This window comes from Miniopterus natalensis, chromosome 19, assembly GCF_054644295.1.
Source record: "Miniopterus natalensis isolate mMinNat1 chromosome 19, mMinNat1.hap1, whole genome shotgun sequence".
Taxonomy (NCBI): Eukaryota; Metazoa; Chordata; class Mammalia; order Chiroptera; family Miniopteridae; genus Miniopterus; species Miniopterus natalensis.
In genome coordinates this window covers 26,219,671-26,236,478 of record NC_142099.1, presented here as the reverse complement: position 1 = coordinate 26,236,478, position 16,808 = coordinate 26,219,671, and the positions used below count along the sequence as shown (strand labels likewise).

The window sequence follows — 16,808 nt, the reverse complement described above, 5'->3', positions numbered from 1 at the left end:
TGTTACTTATGACCAGTACTTGCCGATAATGCTGTCTTTTGATTTGAAAGCCAGTAGGGAAGATAATCCTTGAAAAAGGAAAGGATAACTAAAGTAGATGATTTTGTTCTTTGTATCCCTGCACATCTCCTGACAGCTCTACTGAGTGAAGTTGGGGTAAATGTGGCTGTCAGAAGCTACTGAGAAGCTGCTGGGTATAACGTGTCTCACTTGGAAAACTAGTACTCAAATGGGTGCCAAAGGTCAAATGTAATGAGATAATTATCCCTGTTTGTGTCAATGTCATTATTTGAGCTGATCCTGAATAATAAAGCCTTTTTACCTTATCTGATGTCCTCTTCTGAGCTTTTTGCATTAATGTAGAAGCATTCTACACAAAAGAACTATAGTAGTAATCAAGATTCCCTTCTACTTGTTCATTGAATAAAATTTGTTTATTCCCAAGGATATGATCTAGTTCAAACTGAAAGAGGTTTTGTTTTAATAAAATGCATCTTGCTTGGTCAGACCTTGAGCACTTAAGATGGCTTGGATTACTTGATGAAGGAGGGTGGAGCGATGTAGTTCTTTTTCTAAACAAGTATTTCCAGCCCAAGCTTTTCCATTTGAATACACTCCAAGCACTATTGCTATGATGCTGGATTAGTTTCCTTTGGGCTGTTTTAACACAGGCCCTTAATTTACTTTTTTGAGGGTTCACTAATTAATCCTTTAAAATGTCTCTTTTAATCTTGTTTGCCCTTTAACTGATGATAATCAAGACCATTTGTAGCTAACCCTTTTGGACTGGCAGAGGGTCTGCTCAGCCCATCACCCCCATACTCAGCCTTAATAACTTAAAATTTCACCAAAACTTTTGGGACACCCTGTATAGGAGGCATTTTTTAAAACCTCCACTGTGTAATATGGATGCCTAGAGGTAACTTTTTAAGTGTGTATATATGTGTGTGTTGCTTAAACCCCCAACTTGAAATTAGCCTATGGCCGTGGTCTCTTGTAAGTCACATATCAGTTAAACATGTGCTTTTGGGAGCCTATCATAGCAAACTCACTGCTGCTTTTAGATCTGTTTTTCCTGTTTTCCTACTACCAAGATTGTCTGGACTTCTTTCACACTGCTTCTTTTTTTTTTTAATTAAATTTATTGGGGTGACATTAGTTAATAAGATCATATAGGTTTCAAGTATACATTTCTGTGATACTTGAAACCTATATTATTAGCAGAAATAACAGGATTTTCTATCACTTTGGACAACAAAACGGGTCCCTACTACTATTGTGTCTATACTCAACACGTACAGACTTTCCTCATCATTATTCCTTAAATACAGTGTAACAACTATTTATACAGCATTTCATTGTATTAAGTATTATAAGTAATCTAGGGACTTGAGCACCCACAGATTTTGATTGGGGTGGGTGGTCCTGAACCAATCACTGGCAGTATCCTGAGGGATGACTGTACTAGAGAAAATAAGTTATTGTCCTCTTTGTGGCCATTAAGTACAGATGGTTTCTGCTTCACAGTTTTATAAAGGGCTGAATGTAGGCCCAGTTGAGCTCTTGTTTTCATATCTCACTGCTTCTCACACAAGCCTTCATAGGAGATTCTTTGCCTGGCTAGGTTTGGATCATGACAGATCATGAATTAACCCCAGTTACTCATTAAATTTGGGGGAATTATGGAAAAACCTGCATTATTCATTAGGTCTTTAGATATTAGTTGGAATTTATAGGCAGGCCAAACACAACATTTTGTTGAACATGAGGTTGAGTGTAATGCTTCATTAGATCTAATGCCAGGAATATAAGCCCAACTTGTCATAAGGGACCCGTTTTGTTGTCCAAAGTGGTAGAAAATCCTGTTATTTCTGCTAAAAACTGTAGAAGTTGTTAAAGAATGATGTAAGGTAAAATCGGCCTTTTTTTTAAAAAAAAAATCACCTGTGCATAGTAAGCACAGGTGATTAGAATAGTATGCCTATAGCAAGTATGTACAACACAAAGAGGGTTTGTACTATTAAAGAATAGGCTTGTTCCATCCTAAAAGCTCATCCCTCCCACTTCCCTGCTGTGCCAAGAAAGAGGATTTCAAAGATATGTAACCAGGTTCTTTCTTTTGAATTTCAAAGGTTTAATATTTCACTTATACCCCATTTCTCTTTAATTTCCTTAATTTGTGTTTCGACATTCTAAATATTCTATAGTCAAGCCATTTTGTGGAATATGAAGAGCGCGTTTCAAATGCCTTTGATTAGAAGACGTTCAGTTCAGCCAGCACTTACTTACTCATCATCTGGGTGCCAGGCCCTGTGTGGGGCACCTGGTCTGCAAAAAGTCCTTCCCTTTATTTTCACTTGTCAAAGGATTCACTTTATCTGGGGCACTTCAGTAGGCTAAAGTCAGCATTTGAGAGAAACAGGCAAAGATCAGATTTTCAAGTCTTTTGACTGAGGTGGTGAATAGCTGTTGTGTAGCAAGTACTGTCTAGATGTAGACTCTTCCTTCCAGAACGTCATTCAACTGCTGCTTAGAGCACCTTTAACTTTTCAAAGTAAAATGCTTTTCTTATGCATGTTTTCATTATATTCTTTACAACATTATAAATGACAGTTAAAAATATGACTTCGAAAGCCACGTCTGCCTAGCATTGAATCCAAGCCCTAGCTGTATGACCTTGAGCAAGTTCCTTAACCTCTGTGAATTGGCTTCCTCATCTGTAAAATGGGATTGGGTGGTTATTACACATACAGCTCTTAGGACAGTGCCTGGTACACAACAGCTGACATTTATTAAACAATTAAAGTTAGAATTATTCTCATAAGGTAGGGAATGCAGGAGTTATTTGGTAAATGGACATTAAGGTTTAAATAACTTTTCAATTTTCCTAACTCATTCCTGTCCCCTTTTTACTGCAGCTGTGGTCCTCAAAGGTATGTTGCCTGGGCCTCCTAGTCCTAAGACTTTTCAAAAGGAGCCAGTAAGCGTCTGGTGGGGGGAATCTCTAGTACCTCATAAGTTTGAAATTAATGACTCTTTCCCACCAGGTAGACATGAAAAGTATAAGTTATTTTATGTATGGCCTCAGCCACTGTTTAAAGAGGCTATAATTTGCAAATCTGTATCCTGGACTCTAAAGCAAGCCAAAGCCTTTGCTCACAAAGCCCACCCTCCCATTTCCTGACTGCTGCCCTCCAGCTCTGTTATATTGTGTAAGACATGCTCACCTTTGGGAAGGAAGCTGCAGCTGCCAGGCCTTCAGAGCCAGTACTTGGTCACTTGTTAGGCTTTTGCATTCCCTGGCTAGTCTGTAGGCAAATAAAATCAAAGAAGTGCTCGGTTAGTAGCTCTGATCTTGTAGGATATGAGTCAAACATTTGGCTGAGGAGTATTATGTAGACTCTAGATCCTTTATGACGCCAGTAATAGTTGTTTCCAGGCCCTGGCCGGGTGGCTTGGTTGGTGTGTTTTCCTGTATACTAAAAGGTTGTAGGTTCGATCCCTGGTCAGGGCACATACAAGAATAGGTCAATGAATGCATAAATAAGTGGAACAACAAATCGATATTTCTTTCTATCTCACCCACCCCTTTCATCTCTCTAAAATGAAATTTTTAAGAAAAAATATTTAAAAATAATAATACTTACTGCCGTTGTCACATCAGTGCCAAAATACCAGCCATGAAAGTGTATTTGACATTTTGGTGGTCAACGCCAGCATTAGGGTTTCAGTTGGCATCTGAGCACCAAATTATGCTGCCACTGCTGCTGTTCAAGACCCTGGCTTCCAGTTTACAGGAACTTAGAGAATGTGGCATTCTCTTATTAGGAGCTGGCCTCTGCACCTCTGCAAATAGTCGCACTAAGCTCGAGCTCCTTCCTGGGTTTGTGCCAAAGTTATAAATGTAAATGAACGTGTTAAGGGATGATTTTTTTTTTTTCCTGTTAACAGCCTTACCTCTAATGTCACAGTCTAAAAATAATTATATAAATAATGAGCCCTTTACTCTAGCAATGTATCACCAGATAATATCTAGCCTTGCTATATTGACATGAACTTCACAAATAACCCATCATTCAGTAATCATGCAGCACCAGTTTTTCTCTTTTATCCTTCCACCCTTTTCCCATTACCTATACTACACTCAAACATAATTTTCCAAGAATTATATGAAAAGAAGCATAATAGGAGGATTTATTAAGTGCATCTGAAATAACAATAGTGGTACAAGAACTAAAAAGAATAAAGTTCACTAGGTATTATTGCCTCTGTAATGAGTCAGTAGTCAGCCCAACGGTCATGTCAAGTTGGAAATGCTTCTTCCTCAAAAGCCTTATTGGATTTAGAGAGCTTTATGTGGGAGTAAGAGTCCAAAAACCAGTATCTTCACAAAAGGGGACTAGCAGGCGAGCTGAAATGAAGATTAATAATTTCAGGTTGGGGGTAGGAAGAGGACGGTTATAATAAACATTTCTTAGCTCCCTAATTAGGTAATGAGGTGTTGGCCTTGAAGCGTTGCACATGTAATTAAGTATCTGGCCCTAGAATTATACGTGGAGTGCCTGCAGGATAAGGAAAATAAAAATGTGGTTTTTTGAAGATTAGCAATGGTTTCTGTTCCAGCCAACTCTCCTGTACAATAAATTGTACAAAGACAGGATGCCATGTAGAACAGCTTGTTGAGTTATCCTGTGGTGTTCTCTTGCCTTCTTGTTTACAGCATTTCTAATCCCATTTACTTTCCCCTTTTTCATGTCAGTTTGGCTAGTTGAATAGTGTTTGAAGCCAGGGTTGTGGGTTTGATTCCCAATTCACTTCACTCTGTGGTCTGTGGCCACACAGGCAGCATCTCACATGTCTACCCTCGCCAGCCACCCCACAAGGAAGGGTGAGCAGAGTGTTTAGGCTCACGGTAAACACTCAGTACAAACTCGTGGTATGTATCCTCACTACACAACCTGAAGGCATTTTGAATTACTGTTTTTCCTGCCTGAAGACCAAGTTTATAAACTTCTCTTGATCAAACTTAGAGATGACTTCATGTAATACACACAATAATCTTGTAAGTAGTGTAACTTTTATACACATTTTGGCAGGTAAGGAAACTAAAGCACAAAAGAAGTTAAAGACACATAGCCAACAAGTAGCAGCTTGTGGACTTGGTCTGACTCAAAAGCCCACAGTAGTAATTCCCATAATATAATGCCTCGCAGAAAGAAGCCTGGCCCTGGCCCTGTACTAAACAAATATATGCTTTCTATTTTGTGCACATTTGAAAGAGATGAACTCTCAAAATGTTCCAAATACATTGCCTACTTGACTAATTTAAAAAAAAATTTACTCCTTGGGAGAGGAAGCCACTCTTAACTACAGGAGGAAGGTAATATACAGGTGTAGAATCAGGACTGAAACATGTTATAGGAACACAAGAAGAAGATTGACAAACACAGTTGAAAGTTTGAAAAACGGACAAAGGCAAAGAAGTTAAAATTCTTTAGGAAAAAAGTAGAGAAAGGCTTGCCCACAAATATAAAGGAGAGAATGAAGGCTGAGGATGAACACGCACATACTGTACTACTCAACAGTTCCACCCCAGTACCCTAGGGAGGCTTACGTGCACTGCACACATACGAGGCCGTTCATAGAAGCATTGTTTATACTTCCCAAAGTCTGGAAACAGCCCAAATGTGGGTTCGCAGTAGAATTGATAAATTGGGATACTCTGAGCACTGTATAATCATGAAATGAAAAACAATGAACTAGCTACACATGACAATGTGAAATGTTAGAATGTTAAGCAAAAGAAGCAGGAAATGAACTCGTACAGTTTGATTTTGTTTGTATCAAGTGTTCACAGAAAAACAGGCAATGCTGAACTAGTATTGAAGAATATATACATGGGTAGTAAGAGGCAAAATAAAGGTGATTATTAAATTAATCAAGACAGTGCTTCTCTCTGGAGGGTAGTGCTTGGGAAGTAATACATGGAGGACTAGGTTATGGCAGAGTCTGCCTCTGGTTGTGATCACATGGGTGTTCTATAATATCTTGCATTTATGCTTCCTTCACTTTTCTGTATATGTCTGAGAATTCATAGTGTTTTAAAGGTTTTTAAAAAAGGAATGAAAATCGGGTAGTTCTCTAGAGAAGATGCTCAATGGGTGGGGATGGGGGAGTTCTAGACAGACTGGATCATGTAACTATTATTCAAAGGAAACAAGTTACTAGGGGAGCCTGTGGGATCTTCTTGATACTTTCTGAGGAAAATGGAGAATCCTCTTTTCCCTTAAAGCAGAAGGATGGACTAAATTGCCTTCCATATACCGTCAGGATTCAGTATATTCAGTTTGAAAGAGCAGAACTGAGCCTTAGCAAACCATGTGATGGCTCAAACATGGGGTTGGGACTGAGCAGAAGATTGCAGGTAGCAAAGAGCACTAACAGGGTCCCACAGCTTTTACCTTCCTAAAAGTTCTGCACTATACACATTTCTTCCTCTCCTTCTTCCTCACTCTTATATTTTATTTTCCTTCCCAGGATCAGTCATCAAATCAAGGCAGAAATGGGCCATAGACATCAAATTCTTATTTTAAAGATGCAGAAACTGGCCTGGGGAAGTTAAACAACTTGACCAGGGTCACAAAACTAGTTAATGGCAGAATCCATTCTGGTACCCCACATTCTTTGCATCCCAGTTCTGCTGATCTATTAGCCATTCCTCTAAATATACAGTACTATCCTGTTTTTGTTCAAGGTGTTTCCTCTGCCTGGCATAGAATTCAAAAAGTGCCAGCTCAGGAACTCGGGGAAGATAATTTTTTGAGAAACAAGTGGTTTGCTGCTGCCGAGAAGTTGATGAAGATGAGAGCTTGAATAAGGCCAAATTATTGGGCAGTTAGCTCATCACTGTCCTCAAGGGCTATTTCAGTAGCATGATAGGGGTGAAATATGGCTGGGATGAAGAAATAGGGGTGGTTAGGAAATAGTAAGTGTAGATCCCTTTCAAGAAAAGAGAAAGGAGTCCTTCTCTTGTTAAGCAACTATGTGCTGAATACCTACTGTATGTCAGGATTGCACTAAACAGATAACATACCAGCCTGTCCTCAAGCTGCTCCCAGGACAGACAAGAGAACAGAACACAGTGTCCTAAGGGCTTTGTAGAGGCTGTGGGAACACATCAAACAGCCTGGACATCCAGGGAAGGTTTCATACAGAAGCTGACTCAGCAGAGCCCTAGAAGAAATTGTCCAGATGGGTAAGTGAAGGAAGGGCATTCCTCACAAAGGAAATGGCAAAATAGCATTAACATCCGTGTGGCTGAGAAAGAGTGGCCTGTCCAGGGAACTCTAACTCCAGTCTCCCCCGAGGGCTGGAGCACAGAGAACCTGTGAAGAACAGCAGATTAGGCTGCAGAGGCGAGTAGGGGTCAGGGCACTGCAGGCACCTGCAGTGCCACCATACTGTTTGGATTTTATGTCCAAGGCACTGGGCAGCCACTGAAACACTAAGGAGGGGACCATCACAGTTAGATTTTTATTATAGAAAGATGATAGGAGTAGCAGTTTGGAGGGAAGATTGGAAAGAGACCAGACTTTAGGCCGTTGACCAAGTTAGAAGGTGATTGTCAGAATCCACGCTGTGGGGAGGGGCCCAAAGTAGTCATGGCAGTGCAGATGAGAGGGTATTACCAATTTGAGAGTTACTCCTGAAATGACAAACCAGTGGGTTTTTAGGTGGGTAAACATGAGAGGAATCAAATGAATCCCAGGATCCTAGCTCTTACACCTGGGTAGATGGTGTTATCATCTGGGGGAAAGGGGATACAGAAATGATAGGATTATGGTAGATTCTTTTCCTAGCAGATGCCTAACGGGTTGCCAGTGGAGATGCCTATCAGGAGTTCATTATAGGACTGGAGCTCTGGAGACACCCTGAAGTGGAAGGAATTTTAGGAGTATTCAGTGGGAGTAGGGGGGAATGTTGAAGTGGAGCTTGGAGATTGGCCAGGGAGAATGTGTAGCACAGCCATTCTCCCTGCCAGTTTTTGATTCTAGAGGTGGGGCTTAAAAATTTGCATTTCTAACAAGTTCCCAGGCCAGACTAATGCTGCTGGTCTATGAATCACACTTTGAGAGCCAGTAGTGTAGAGAAAAGCCAGCACTTGGTGATTATTAGAGAAATAAATGCTTACAAAAATGACAGAGGAGCCGTTTTAGGAAGGGACAGTCCAGGACAGATTTTTGGGGAGTAAAATTGAATAAAGTCAGGCAAGATGAAGAATAAATGTTGTCAGTTGCATTTGACAATATCGAGCAGGAGCTCTGATAAAAGTCAAAGTTTCGACAGAGTGTATGATCATCTTATGATGAGACATAGCATAATGTCTCACCACTTACTGATTGTATGACCTGATGCAGTTTACTTAATTTCTCTGAGCTGCAATTTCCTCATCCAGAAAATGAGAAAAGGAGTAACAGTGATTTCCTCATTGTCATTGGAGGATTCAGTGAGTTAGTATGTGTAAAGTGCCGGGCACATGCTGAGTTTTAACTTTCATGATTGTTTTGGGCTTCCAGAATTCCCACCTTGAAGAGCAAGTAGTAGCGAAGAGTCAGACAGGCATGGCCTTAATGTAATGGCTCAGACACCACAGGAAGCTTGTAAATTTCCAGCAGAGCTCAGCAGTCTGAGAGCAAAAGCAAAGAAAGCGGATTTAGGGATTATCCAGGATGGGAAATCAGCAAGGAAGGCCCCGGGGAAGAGTGAGGGATACCTGTGCACCCTGGAAGCTGTAGGCCAAGGGATCCAGGCTCAATATGGAGGAAGCAGGAGATTCTGGGAAGAGTGAACAGGTGAGGGAGAAATACCTCAACACGTAGAAGGAAGTAGATTGTGGTCAGAGTAGGGTGAGAATTTGAGATGACACCATTCTGATGCCATGTCCAGTTGTTGGTCACAGTGAGTGACAGGTTGGACAGAATTTAGGGACCTGTGTAGTTTTCAAAATGATGGTGAGGCCAGGGTATCAGAAGGACTGAAAACGGGTGGCAGGGACAAAGTGGCCAAGAAAGCTGGGAGGCAGGTGTTAAGCCACTGAGGAGGGGAAAAGAGTGCTGGAGATCAGTAGATCTAAAGGACAAAGTGGCAGTAAGATAGAATGGTGTGCCCAGGAGGGATGGGGGAGCCGCGGCCTGGACAATGCCAGCCTGTTCTGACCTCAATTTAGAACCAGGGGAGGTAGAAAGGCTGCCTATTTCAGAGAGGGCTGGATAACAGGGCAGGCCAGGTTTTCTTTTAGGATAAGAAGGTAGAAAGACTGTATGTTGAAAGATGGAGAAAGTAGGGAAGTGTGTCTACCAGTTAGCTGGTGGTGTACAGCCCATGGGGGAGGAGACGCCTTCAAAGGCCTAGAAACAGAAGTGAAGCCCTGTCCTGTAACGAGATTACTGCCTGACAGGAAGTGAGAGTGGGACTCCAGGTCATGTCCCCCCACAGCACTGCCTGGGCCCACCACCCCAGGACAGGGCCCTGCCGGAGGAAAGAGTAGTAGCCTCCTGGGTCAGTGCACTCTGCCTATTTCTGTACATTCAGGCTGCTGAGTAATGGCTCCAAAGGCAGTGCCAGCATCTTAACAGGGCGCAAGGGAAAAGTGAGAAGTAGGGCTTGGCACCTTATTTTGGGAGCTGTTGTCAAAGGCCCAGCCCTCTGGTTCTGTGTGCCTGACACTCAGCTACAGCTCTCACTGTGAGCCTGGCTGACCAGTCCTGCAGGCTCTGGCTGAGGTGCCTGGAGAGATAGGCGCTGTGAGAAAGAAGAGCTCTGCGGTTTCCCCGAAGACAGGAATTCTGAGCACTTACTTCCTGAGGGAGAATCACCAGTCAGTCCAGTTGGCCAGTCCACTAGGCCAGCACCTCAGCCTAAGCAGCGCTTAGGAGTGAACCGTCTCTTTTTAAATTACTATGAAATGACCATGACATGTAGGATAGGTACACTCTGCTCGAAACTAAGATGTTAGGTATGCAGTTTTAGCAAAAGTGTACTTTGAGCTGGTTTCCAAAGATGGGGATCTACTTACACCCTCCCTGCATGTCCCCAGTGTTGCACATGTGTGACTTCTGGCTGGGGCTAGAGCTCAGTCTAATGTGTAACAGTCATATATACACAAAGGCCAAACCTGTGGCCCCATGCACACGGGGCTCTGGCAACTAGAGCCAACTAACTCTGAGAGCCTTTGGAACAAGCCTTTGGGTGAGTTGTTGCTGAACAGATAGGTCTGAAGACTGCCCTGGGGACACTTGTGGATCTTTGGTAGTAGGTCTGGTTGCCTTAAACCCCTAGTAATTCTTAGATTCATTTAAGGCCCCCAAGTGTGAACTCTGAGTGAATCCCCATTAATATCTCAACTTCCTTATATACCTCTTCCTTTTCTTAAGAAAGTAAACCTTGTTAATTTCCTGGGATTACCTCTTAGAAATTTAAGTTCTCTCTTCTTACCTTAAATACCCTGTGAAATAAAGGAATTGGGATCCAACCAGGTTGAGTGGTTTCCACTGAATTATCATAAGAACTCCACAGCACAGCAGTAATGAGAGCTCAACGGGATCTCTGTCTTTCAGTTGGCACAGCCTCCACCTATTTGCCTTTGACTTGTTAGACTGCTAAGAAGCAAACCATTGACGGCTACAGGCCTCTTTTCCATCCCTGCCACCTGTCTCTCTCTGAGAATCTTGGATATCATCATGTCGGGTAGAGATTTTCATTACACTGGGGAACTTCTCTTATACATACCTCTGTATAACACCACCTGGTTGGTATTCTGCCCAGCTCAGAGATTACTGCCCTACAGTCAGGCTTAATTTTTTTTTTTCTGTCATTCTGTCAAGAGGGTTTCAGACTCACCTGTAGTTAGAATCACTGCCTCATACATAGAAATGCTCAGACCTTTGTTCTCAATTCTGTTAGAATTCCGTGGTTACAACCAGGACTTATTCCTTTATCAGATTAAATGCAATAGTGTTGGAAGCATAGGTTTCCACATTTGTCCTCTAAAAAGCTCAAGGATTTCTTAACCATTTGGGGGTTATACATGTTTTTTAGAATCTTGGAAATCTAGGGACACATACCTCAGAAAAATTCATAACATACTTTCACACAAAATGTTGCTTATAAGAGGGTGGGGAGAGAATGCAAGTTCATAGACCCTAAGAAGCCCACTATGGATGTTGGGGGTTCCCTAGATCTGTGTTAAGGATGCTGACTCAAGCTACTGTAGGGTAGTTTGGTTCCAGCATGGTGCTAATGGAACAAGGTTCATGGGTTTCGTCCCCCTGTGGTTGAGTTGACTTTGCACACAGGAGCTCTTATCTCAGAACCACAGAATAATCTCAAAAGTTGAGACCTGAAAGGTAGTTTAGCATGTACTCTATTCAACCTCCTCTTTTTATAGATTAAAAAGGGGAAAGAAAAAAAAACAGAGAAAATTAGTCATTTACTTGAGGTCACATAGTTAATAAGTGGCAAACCTAGAGCCCAGGTCACACCACATAAATACCAAGTGAATGGTCTTAATGGTGTATCGGAAATATAACTTTATATATGGCGGAAAGCACATGATTATAGTCTCCCCATTTTTAAAGACATGAACCAAGATAAGTAGCCAACGTTTGCTCAGTATCTATCATACATCTGTTCATTTATTCAGTTATCAAAAAACCGTATCTAATGTCCCCTCCATTCCAGGCACTATGCTAAGTACTCTTTACAATAAGGTTCAAACCTTCCTTAGCATATTATTAACAAAAAACATACACAGTTTGGTGCTGGCATCCCCTTTTATGACACTTTCTATTTTTCTCACCACACACAGATACCAATTTAGATGCTGTCCACAGTCCGGGATTCCATGGGCTATGGCTACAAGGTTTTCTCATGTCACGAATTTACTTGGAGGGAGACAGTTTTAAAGCGCTCTACCATCTAGGCCAAATCAATTCCAAACTTGTCTTAGGTGGGCATGTCAGTCTGGAATAGAGAAACTCAACAAGGGAGACACAATCCCATACTAAGTGCAGACAGAACTAGCTCTTTTATGTGCCTGGAGCAAGCTGCATGCCCCTTTCTGACCCTGCCCTGTGTACCCCGCCTTCTTGCTCCTTGTGCTCCCTCACCCTCGACAGCCTCATTTGCATGCAGACCGTCTCTCATCCTGACTTGACTGCGTCTGCACCTGGAGCCTTTTCCTGGGAAAGCAGGCATCACCTTTAGGCCTAGATAATGGTCTATACTTGTACTCCTGCCACTTGCAGGTCCTTCGTACACACAGACTTAGACTTTCAATTTTGCATTAAGCCAGGGTCGTATCAGTTCAAGCCATCTGTCCTGAGCCCTCCCTAATCTGGAGTCACATTCCCACAGCTGGACTTTTTTGGGGGTTGGAGTGGAAAAGGGATCATTATGGAACACTATGCTAAATACCTTACATGGGTAATCTCACTAATCTTTTTCATTTGTTTAGATCATAACTTTTCATATGTTTCTAATTAAAAACATTTTTCTTGTTGATAAAAAAGGAATGACTTCTCATTAGGAAAATGTTGCCATTTAATTTACACATTCTTCTTTAATTTCAGCTTTATTGAGGTGTAATAGACATAAAGTTTGCGTCGTGGTGATTTGATATATGTATACATTGTGTAATGATTCCCTCATCTAGTTAGTTAATACATCTGTCACCTCACATATTTGTCTTTTTTGGTGTGTGTGAGAACATTTAAGTTCTAATCTCTTAGCAATTTCAATTACACAATACAGTGTTATCAACTATAATGACCATAATTTACATTAGATCCTCAGATCTTACTCATCTTACAGTTGAAACTTTGTACCTTTTTACCAACCTCTCTCTATTAGCCTCTGGCAACCACTTTTCTACTGTCTGTTCCTATGAGTTTGACCCTTTCTTTTTTTTTAGGTTCCACATATAAGTGATACCATGCAGTATTCTTTCTCTGTCTGGCTTATTTCACTTAGCATAATGCCCTCAAGATTCATCCTCTTGTTACAAAAGGCAAGATTTCCTTCTTTGCCATGACTGAGTAATATTTCATTCTATATATACCACATCTTCTTTAGTCATTCACACATTGATGGACACTTAGGCTGTTTCCATATCTTAGCTCTTGTGAATAGTGCTGCAATGAACATGGGAGTATAGATCTCTCTTCAACATCCTGTTTTCAGTGCTTTTAGATACATACTCAAAAGTGAGATTGCTGGTAGTTGTATTTTTAATTTTTTGAGGAACCTCCGTATTGTTTTCCATAGTGGCTATACTAATTTACATTCCTGCCAACAGTGTACAAAGGTTCCCTTTTTTCTGCATCCTCACCAACATTTGTCACCTCTTGTCTTTTTTATGTTAGCCATTCTAACAGTAACAGGTGTGAGGTAATACATCATTGTGGTTTTGATTTGCATTTCCCTGGTGATTAGTGATGTTGAGCACCTTTTCATGGACCTGTTGGCCATATGTCTTTAGAAAAATGCCTATTCAGTTCCTCTGCCCATTTTTTAATTGGGTTGCTTATTGTTTTGTATTACTCATTTGGCTATGGATGATATTGTGTGTTATACTATATTTCCCTATGTATGTAGCTTATTATTTTATAAAATACATTGTGAGCTCCTTGAGGATAGGGATCATGTTTCGCTATAGCACTGCAACATGCCAAGCAAATGCTCAGTAAGCATTTATCCACCGAGGCTCATAATTGCCTGAGGACAGAGACTTTCAACACAGAAAATCAGAACTGCATCTTAAAGATCTTCTAGGCTTCAGAGTCTCATTTTACAGTAAAGAAAGTGAGACCTAAAAAGTGGAGTCAGAGCCACGTGGATTCAACCCTCAGGGCGGAACCATCCTAAATTATTCTGCCCTCCCCCTCTCCCCATCAGCCCTACGACCAGTACTAGGATAGTGTGTTTATCATCTAATGTGTGTTAAGCCCTTGGGATCCAGTGACCATAAAACAATTAGGACCTGATGTCATTCCAGGTTCAATCAGATTTATAGCCAGAATTGAAAGAGCCTTAGAAATCATCCTGTTCAACTCTCAGAATGTAGGTGAAGTAACAGGCCCAGAGATGGCAAGTGTCCCAGTTCTTGTCAGCCAGCCAGTGGCTTATCATTTAAATGGGGTTCCCCTGCCCAGAGGGAGTAAAGCCACGCAGGAAAAATGGGGTTGGCCTTTCTCTGGTTGGAGTATATGTTGGGGTGGGAGTGAGGGGTGGCTTTCTTGCCAAGGCCAGCCTGTTTCCAAAGCCAGCCTGATTGGGGAATGTTATTCACACGTCAGCAGAGCCATCAGTCGCTCACCCCTGCCCACTCTCTCTCTGTCCTCTAGTAGAAGCCTCGACTGAAGCCTGAGCCTGCACTGGAACCTGATTCCATCACTCCTTCCATCTTCCTCCACCAGCCCTTCCCTTCCCCTCCCAAGGCCACGTCTCACCCAGTGACCAGGTTAGGAATGTCACACATGCACGAATTATAACTTGGCTGCCCTGTTTCTCTTCCTTGGGTAAAAAACCCAGAGCAGAGCTGAGGACAATAAGTGTCTCCATGCTGTGTTGCTTTCCACAGAAGCCAAGAGCAAATGGAAAGTGAAGCCCTGTTGCTTCTTTTAGGAAGTGTTGGCACCAGAGTATCGAGGGAGTTGGAGCGTTAAAGAAGACTGTTTTGTCCTCACTAGACACTAACAGTGAGGTCAAGCCCTGTCCCTCCCATGCACTCACAGCACAGTATGGATCAAGAAGCAGCACATATAAAAAGACCTTCCTGAAGACTGAAAGGGATTGTTCCTGACAAGCCAGCAGAAACAGCAAACAGCTTATGGGGAGCTGAGCTGTACGTGGGGAATGTGTCAGGCTAACAAAGCCAGCTCTCCCAGGGACAGGAAGTTTGGAAGGTGAACTGCAGGGAAACTCATTTACTGGGGACAGAGGAACCACCCTCTTCCTATTTCCCTCTGGCGGTGCTTCCACAGAAGAGCCTGGCAGCTGGCTCATCCCCATGCACCCAGGCCTGCAAGCAAGGAGGAGAAATTTTCATCTCTCTTATACGGCGAAATCCCAACCCTAGGTGAATCAATCTACCTGCTTCCTTATTTCCTGCACCCAGATAGCCACATGCTACTAAAGGAAGTCTCGCCACCAGGCATATTGCTTCCACTATCATTCAGGATCACTGATCCCACATGGAACCAAAGGGCAGATGAAAATCCTGCATTTCTCTGGTCAGCTTGCACTTCTACCCATCAATAGCTCTTTCCTACCTTCTCTACTCTCCTCTCTTGAGACCTCTGATTCTCCCAACTCCCACTCCACACAAGTCCTCATCTTGGAGTTCTTCCTTTATGTTACCAAATGTTTAAAACCTACTTATACCTTTACCCTTTCTTCTTTTTAAAAAACAACAACTATTTTTCAGTTACAGTTTACAGTGAGTATTATTTTATATTAGTTTGAGGTGTACAGCATAGTGGTTAGACGTACATTTTACAAAGTGTTCCCCTCAGTGTTCCCAGTACCCACCTGGCACCATACACAGTTATTACAATATTGTTGACTGTAGTCCCTATGCTGTACTGTACATTCCTGTGAGTGTTCTGTAACTGCCACTTTGTACTTCTTAATCCCCTCATCTTTTTCACCCAGTCCCCAAATCATCCTCCCCTCTGGCCACCATCAGTCTGTTCTGTATGAGTCTGTTTCAATTTTGTTTGTTTATTTTGTTCTTTAGATCCCACATATGTGGCCTTCTTCCACAAATAAGTGAAATCATATGGTATTTGTTTTCCTCTGACTTGTTTCGCTTAGCATGATACCCTCTAGGTCCATCTATACCGTGACAAATGGTGAGATTTCATTCTTTTTAATGGCCGAGTAGTATTCATTTGTATATAATTGTATATATGTACCCCACTTTTTTATCCACTCTTCTGTTGATAGACACTTGTTGTCCTTCCTTTTTGCTTTCTGTTACAAATGAAGTTTTTCTTCTTACCAACGAACCAAGAGCAATTCCACCGCTTGTGTTTTATATCCCATCCTCCCCCAACTTTCATGAACCTTATCTGTTATTTATCCAGTATCTCTCTTGTGTATCCAGTCTCTCCCTCTCTACTGGATCCATCTTATGATTATTTAAATAAATTCATATCTCAATAATAAAAGAATCCCTGACACACATCCTCTGTCTGTGGCCTTCTTTCTCCACACAATCTAATTCCTCAAAATAGTTCTACTTTCTCACCTCCCATCTATTCTTCAACCCACTCCAATCTGGCTCTTGCTCTCAGACAGCTCTTGCCATGGTCATCAGTGGTATCCATGGTTATACAGTGGTCATCTTTTGGCCCTCATCTTGCCTCTTCAGCATTTGATTCGGATGAATGGTTAAATGGCCATTCCCTCTCTCTTTAAAAAAAAAAAATCTCTCTTTGGTTTCTATGATTCAACACACTTCTTGTGTAATTTCTATATCTTTAAACACTCTTCCTCAGTCTCTCTGCAGGCCCACCCTTCTCTTCCTAGCCATTAATTGTTAGAATTCAAGTTATAGAGTTCTCTATAAGTCTGTTTTTAAGTGCTTCAAACACTACACACTGGCCTGCCTTGTTAAAATGTTTAAATCAATGTATTATAAATGTCTTCTTCATGTATCTGCAAAATTATTTCAATGCGTGCGTATTATGGATATATCATAACTTATTTACTCAGTTGCCTATTGTTGGTCATGTGAGTCATTCCTA

The 16,808-nt window shown here is 41.7% G+C and overlaps 1 protein-coding gene across 5 annotated transcripts in view; it reads left to right on the top strand.

Annotated features, from left to right (window-relative positions):
* The window catches only part of DTL (denticleless E3 ubiquitin protein ligase adapter), a 190,518-nt gene that overhangs the window by 41,347 nt on the left and 132,363 nt on the right, over nt 1-16,808 (top strand). Inside the window, exon 16 of one of the 5 annotated variants that reach the window (XM_087827874.1) lies at nt 14,406-14,777. The exons of 2 other annotated variants lie outside the window; for them this stretch is intronic. The gene's annotated coding sequence lies outside the window, so the exon portion shown is untranslated. Of the gene's footprint in view, nt 1-136; nt 327-14,402; nt 14,778-16,808 lie in introns of those variants that run through there. 2 more of the 5 variants (XM_087827872.1, XM_087827871.1) reach the window with 2 other exon arrangements.